At 40.3% G+C, this 7,326-nt stretch overlaps 1 pseudogene; it reads right to left on the bottom strand.

The window, feature by feature from the left end:
• Positions 1-1,503: 1,503 nt before the first annotated feature.
• LOC150012880 (phosphatidylinositol 4,5-bisphosphate 3-kinase catalytic subunit beta isoform pseudogene) lies at positions 1,504-5,241 on the bottom strand (annotated as a pseudogene).
• Between the last annotated feature and the right edge of the window lie 2,085 nt (positions 5,242-7,326).

Genomic DNA, 7,326 nt, shown 5'->3' with positions numbered 1-7,326 from the left:
GGGACTCTCGCTCTCTGGCTCGCGCTCTCGCTCTGGCGCTCTGACTCAGACTCTCTCAGACTCTCAGACTCTCTCTCTCTGGCTCTCGCTCGTGCTCTCTCTCTGAGACTCTCTCAAGCTCTCGTTCGGGCTCTGGCTCTCACTGGCACTCTGGCTCTCGCTCTAGCTCTCGGGCTCTCTCGCTCTCTCGCTCTCTCGTGTGCTCCCTCCACGTGGCTTGGTGAAGGGGCCTTCTCCATGTGGCTTGGAGAAGGGGTCTCCAGGCTGCTTTAAGAGGCTCTCGCCATGCAGTTTTGAGAAGGAGAGAAGATCCACCCGGTTTGCAGAAAGAAGGCAGTTTGCAAGGAGGCTGAGAATCCAGGTGGTTCTGCATTGAGAGCTGGAGGGCACCACAGCACAGAAAGGACCTCCCCAATCAGATTGAATGATTGGCAGCTGCTGGTAAAGCTGAACTGTGTTGGGAAAGTAGGGAAACGGTTTCTCTGACTTCCCTAAAACTAGCCTGGTTTGGAAGGGGGGGAGGCAAGGATATGTGTTTGTGGGTGTTTTAAAGAGCATAAGACTTAACAACGGAAATCTGCAAATAACTAAATCTATATAACTGTTAAATAAACAATTCGTTTTCTTTTCACCAAACTCTGGTATTGAGAGTTATAATTTTGGCGGCGGGCAATCGGGCCCCTAACTAAAGAGCCCGTGGGTTTGTTTTCAACTGGAGCAGCCCAGGGGTTCTGTAACAAGCTGTGTGGTATAATATTGGGTTGGAGTGCTCCCCAGGTTTCCCTCCTGACTCTTTAAAATGTGTGACTGCACTTTCCATCTCCTGTCACTGCCACTGCTGCCACTGCCACACTGCTTCCTCTCTGCCCCAGCTTTGCCCCTCTTACCTGTCTGAGTATTTTTTCTTTATATCATTGTTGGACTTCCACACAGCTCGATTTTCTGGAAGTTCTGGTTGTCTCTAGTTTGAGGTAATTGTATTCCTTCTTAGTTGTGGAGGGAGATGCAGCGTGTCTATCTAAGCCTTTATCTTGGCCAGAAGTAAATAAGTAAACCAACTTTTTGCCCCACCTTGTATTATAAAACAATGGGATCTCCCTGCATACAGATAATTAAAGGAAAAATTTCCTAGTTTGTGAGATTTGAGGCCTGGAACTAGATCTTGCCATTGAAAATAGGTCACAAGCTGTAGGAACTGAACTAAAAGCAGGTATGAGAATTCAGACCAGAATGTCAAACATGATTTTCCTCCTTCTCCTGAAAAACAGTCACCTTGCCAGGGGTCAAAGTAGAAACATGGAGGGAATGCATTAGGAGAAGTAATCCATACAAATTGTTTGTTTTAATTGATGATAAGGAGAAATGGAATTTTCAATATATTAATGGAATTATTCCAATACATTAGTGGGGAATTATAATGGAATATCCAGAAATTCTTGCTGATGATCAGAAACAAAATTACTTTAGGAATAAATTCTTAGATTTTTTATAATTTATAGTTTATACAATTTAAAAAGGAAGAAGCCTTACTTGTAAATTAAGAACAGCCAGCAGTCCCCAGGTGTGAATAAGATGAGTGATAACACTTGGTCACAATTCAGAAAAAAAATAAAGTATTTACACCTTTCTGGAAAAGTACCAAATAATTTGGGGGGGGGGGGGTGTCAGACAAAAAACAATCTCCAGTAGCATTCCTTGGTGTGCAAAGTCAGCAGGGAAATGATTATCCATAATGTTGACAGTTTTCATGACGAATCTTAGAAGCATTCAAAAAGCAGAGGGGGGTCCTTCAGGGATTGTTCAGATTAGGTTTTGAGATGCCTTGTTCTTAATTTAACTGAGATTCAGAATTTCATTCCCTTTATAACATCTCTGGCAGGGTCATGTTCAATTTAGTGCAAGTGCAAAATGAAAACGAAATGAAACCAACAAATACATTAGGAGCAAAGGCTGATCGCTAAGATCTGTAGTCTTTCCGAACTGTGTGAGCCATCCAGTTCACTTTAGTAGTCCAGCTTTCCCTGAGCGCCTCATCAAATTTTTGCTTAAATTGCTTGAGTGCTTCTTCTTCACTCTTCCCTAAGGCAAGAGAGTCCTTAAGATATTGTATATCCTTGACTGATGTGAGCTCAGGAAGCCCTGCAGTCAACATCAAGGCAAGGAGAGTGATGAAGAGGTTCCCATGCTGTCGTAAAATCAGATATGCATCCTCACAACACTGGCGGAACCGACCAAACTTTTCCGTGTTTCCTGTTTTTCCTTGTTGAATCACATGAATGAAATCGTAGGTAAGAATAAAAGGCACTCGCTCCCTTTTAATACCAAATTTAGACTTAAAATTTCCAAGAATATGTCCAAAGTCAATGTGGAAGAGCTGGCCATTTTTTTTTACCATGATGTTGTCACTATGTCTGTCACCAATCCCAAGGACATAGGAAGCTACACAGTAGCCAGCACAGGACAGGGTAAATTCCTCAATGGCTCGGTCCAGGTCATCCCCAGAATTGTACTCTTTAAGCCAGTTCAGAAGGGCATCTTTATTGAAGGCTGCTGCAGCAGCCACATTGCTACTGTTGAGCTGAATGTCAGCAATTGTTTCAGAGGTGCTCACAACTTCAATGAGGCCAGAATGATCTCCTGTTGCTAAACAGCCATAAGGCAACATCCGAAGATCCAAACCAGCTTCTTTCCAGAGTAAATCCATCAAGCGCAGCATTTGGAGTGTCAACATATCCTGTCGTAGATCATCACCATTTTTAAAAATGACTCCAACTGAATCCTCACCAAACACCTTGTTGTTGTACACCAGCCACAAAGGCTTCATTTTAGAATCCATGTATTTACACTTTTCAACATGGAGTTCTGAGAGGATGACACAGGGGTTCAGAGGTGACTGCAGGTCAGAGAGGGCTTCCCGGTAAGCATTCTGTTTTAAACAAGTGTGCATGGCCTCTTTCCCTTTGGCTCTGTTTAGCTTCACTGCATTCAGTTTGATTAAACTATTTAAAGTTTTTAACTTATTGAGTGCTTCAACCTGTTTGGATAGCACTTTCATGTGCCCTACGCTTCCCCAGCAGTATGCTTCAAGGATGACACCAAATTGTATGGAGACAGCAGGAATGTGCACTTCTGACCTAAGATGCCAAAACAGAAACTGCCCTATCCTCCGATTAGCAAGTGCTCTTTCTAATAGGAATCTAGAGAGGGCACAGTCAAGAAAAGGCTCATATTTTAAAACTTGCACCAGTTGTAAAAGATATTGGGAGAGTTCTTCATCACTCATCTGTCGCAGGCAGCCCACAGCATATTCCCGAACATATTGATCTGGATAGTTGAAATCTAGAAGCTCCAGGGCCTCCCGAGGGGGCAGTTTAGGCCAAATCTGAAGTAGTGCTTGAAGCTGAGCAACATCCTCAAGTTTATTCCACTTGATTGAAAGTAATAATTTGGGCAATGACTGTGGGAAGTTCTCTCTGCAATCTTGCCGCAAAGTCCAAATAAGATCCATTTCATTCTCACACAGTTGAGACAAGGGATCTCTGTCCAAGATTTCCTTCAGTACAGCAAGAAACTTTTTTCCACCCCGACTTGATACATTAGCACTATCGCTGCTTGCGATCTCAGCTGCCTTTTCAATAATCTTATCAAAAGGAGGGTAATAATAAGGTTGTTTTTTATTATCTGGGAATTTGATATGTAAAGCTGTTGCATTTTCAGTATATGGATTTGTTTGAACAGTTCCCATTGGATTCAACATTTCTTCAAGTTCATCAGGAAATGAAGACCAGCTGTGCAATATTATGTCTCCAGATCTCAACTGTCCTTTAAAGTCAAAAACCATCGTATTTACCCATGCTACAGGATAATGCACTTTCCCAGATTTCCTGATGGTCTGGTATTTTGAGGCGTTAATCGTTTTAGTTGATTTCTTCGTTTTCACTTTATCCAAAACTGCATATACAGCAAAACATAATCTAGCCATTCGTGGCAGGTCACAAGTATTAATATCAAATTCCAGTGGTTCATTCCAAATATGATCATTTTTCCCTGATATCTCTGAGCTTACAATGGTTTTACACAGGAGTTCTGTACCATGAAAAAGGCCAGCCCTGACATGAACTTTTACAGTTTCTTCTGTGTTAAGTTTATTTCCCTTTACCAAGACAATTTGGAAGGGGCTGTTATTTTCCCAAACATGAGAAATAATTCGTGTTTTCTTTGGTGGTAAAGGAAGAGGAAGGTTAGATGAATTTCGATTTATGGCCGCCTCTATGGCAATCATTTCCTGTTCATACATCTTTTTGATCTTGCAACATTCCACAAGCATAAAATGGGGCAAGGTCTTGTTCATTACACAGCTCCGGATATACTGGAACTGGATTAGTGGGTGATCACCAAACACATATTCTACTCTCCCACTGATTTGCAATACATAGTCAAAGGGGCTAACTTCATCTTCTCTCCCATGAATAGTCAAACGTTTTTGGATTGCCAATTCATTTATTTTGATAGGATTCATATTAGGAGAAACTTGAAAGCTAAACACATCCTGGCAATTTTCAAAATGAACAGCCACAATGAGCTTTCCTCCATAAAGTTTATCTTCTAAGTTTTCAAGGTTGGATGGTTCATGCTCTGGTGGGTATGTTTGCTTTAGCCAGTCTATCCAAGACAATCCCACAAGCGATTGAATCTTTTCCTCACTAAATTTGCGCATTTTTATTCGGAATTCATTCACTTCAGGATCCTTCAATGCATCAAATTCATGCAGACCTTTTCCTATAAGGACTCCAATTTTTGAGTCTAATTTTTCCCCTGGGTCACAACTTCTTGTCACTAACTTGAGAACTGGAAGAAAAGGTCTGACATCACAGAGTCTTCTTGTTTCATCTTCGAGCTCTTCATATACAGCAGTTTGATTCACACATGCAAACATGTAAGAGTCAATTTCCATAAGGAGATTAAACATAGGGTAATTGTGAATCTGCTTCCTTAACATCTGTTTAATATAGGAAATGGTAGCTTCCCGAGGTACCTCCAATTGGATATAAATCCCAGTGGGCAAAAGAAAATCCACAGGTATGGGGCCATCAGATGCTATCTGTGAGTCCACTGCCCAGATGTCAAGGATGTCTGCCATAGCAGGAGGCATTATGAAATTGAAGCACATTCATAACCATGGGGCCATTATTGGTGGGATTGTAAATTATGCATCCACTACGGAAAACAGTATGAAGGGTCCTCAAAAATTAAAAATAGAGCTGCCATATGATCCAGCAATTCCACTTCTGGGTATTTATTTGCTGGTAACAATGCGACTGCCCTCACTGTGAGTCACCAAGTGGTACCAGACTCTTGAGAGCTTGTTTATTCACCTCACCTGCCTGGCGCTCCGCCGCCGCCGCCGCCGCCTCCGGCTCCAAGCTGCGGGTGCGCGGTCAACAGCCCAGAACACCGCGACCGCCCAGCTGCGGCTCCCCCATCCCGCCTCTCTCAGTCACCTCCCGCCTGCCCCGCGCGGCGATACACCATCCCGCCGCCGCCGACGCCACCGCCGCCGCCGCTGCACCGACCAACGGAGTACGCGCTCGCCGTCTCTTTTCAAATTCTTAGATTTTTTAGTTCTCAGTGAAAGAATGCATTTGGATAGAGTATTCTATATCATTTCTTAAGAAATTTTGTTTCCCCATACCTTTTTTAAAAATTACAATTGACATACAGTATTTTTTTCTAAATGATAGTTTTATTTGTATAGAAAAATACATTGGAAATCCTGTATATGACCATGATCAACATATTTTCAATCCATAGTACTTAAATATTGGTGACATGGTTTGTTCCAACAAGTTTTTTTGCAAGCTGAACACCAAAGTTGGGAAATCCTTATATATTTCTACTAGCCCTGACATACAATATTATACTAGTTTCAGGTGTACAACCCTCTGATTAGACATTCATATAAGTTATGAAGCAATTACCCTGATAAATCTAGTACCCATCTGGCATCATAGACAGTTATTACAATATTATTGCTTACATTCCCTATGCTCTTCTTGACATTTCCATGACTATTCTGTATGCTTCCCCATAAGTTCTAAAACTATATACCCTCAAAATTTTAATTTGTTTCAGTATGATAAATACAAATGCACAAGAACTTTGAGAATAGTTAGGAAGATTGACAATTCTAGGTAAGTAAGGTCAACCAGTAGGAGTGCTATAAAAAACAAACAAACAAACAAACAAAAATAAATAAAAAGTGACCAGGATGCTGATGTGGCTGTAATAATCAGGAAAATATCTGAGGAGGGGACTTATGAACAGAAACTAAAAAGTAAAAGGTTACATGCTATGGGGATATCAGAAAGAAGCACGTTCTAGTTAGAGGCAACAGTAATTCAAATGCCCTGAGTTTGGAGGGTGTTTGGAACATTTACAAAAACAAGGAGTAGTGAGACTGGAAAGGAGCAAGCAAAGGCAAGAGTGTTAGAAATTTATGTTGTCAAGGAAACTAGGAATCAAATAATAAAAGATATTTCTTTCCAGAATATGAGACTTTTGTCTGTAAAATGCATTGCAAATTATTTACCCAGTTTTTCTTTTGTGTTTTGACTGTGTTTTTTGACAATTTTGCTGTACAGAAGTATTCAGTTCTTACCTAGTTGGTCTCATCATTTTATTGTTTGTTTATGGCTTCAGGGATTTCAAGAATATTAAATATTTTTTTCCTTTTACTACTTTCATGGTTCCACAATGTTATATTTCAATGTCTACAACACCTGGGATAAATTTGGCATACAGAGTGAAATAAAGGTGCATTTATGTTTTCTCATATAACTAACCAGTTGTCCCAAGAATATGTACATATGTATACATGATCATATATGTTTTTCCTTTTGTTAAAACCATTTTTGCCACTAATTGAAGATTCAACTTTCTCATATATTAAACTCTTTTTGAAAAATGTCACTGGATATATTCAGTTCAATTAAAAGTCTTTTAATGCAGTAAGACGAAGTTTTTTAACTAGTGCAATGTTTTATTATTTGTTAATATTACTGAGCTGGTCAACTCTCATTCTTTTTTTAGAATTTTTCTATCTATTTTCATATGTTATTTCCTTAAATTAGCTTTAAAATCACAATGCCTAGTTTTGAAATGGTTGATATTTTTAGTAGGTTAGTGTCAGTGTGACCATAGCCAGGATCCTCGCCTACACATGCATCTATTTTCATTTGCCTAGGTCACCCTTAATTAAGAGAATTCTTTCTGTGTATGCATTACACAGCCCAGATTGGCCGGTGCCACCTTTGTTAAATTCATGTA

This window comes from Furipterus horrens, unplaced genomic scaffold (genome assembly GCF_987537825.1).
Source record: "Furipterus horrens unplaced genomic scaffold, mFurHor1.1.pri manual_scaffold_4, whole genome shotgun sequence".
NCBI classification, from domain to species: Eukaryota; Metazoa; Chordata; class Mammalia; order Chiroptera; family Furipteridae; genus Furipterus; species Furipterus horrens.
Note: the sequence above shows the minus strand (reverse complement) of the source record. Positions and strands in the feature narration are given on the sequence as shown.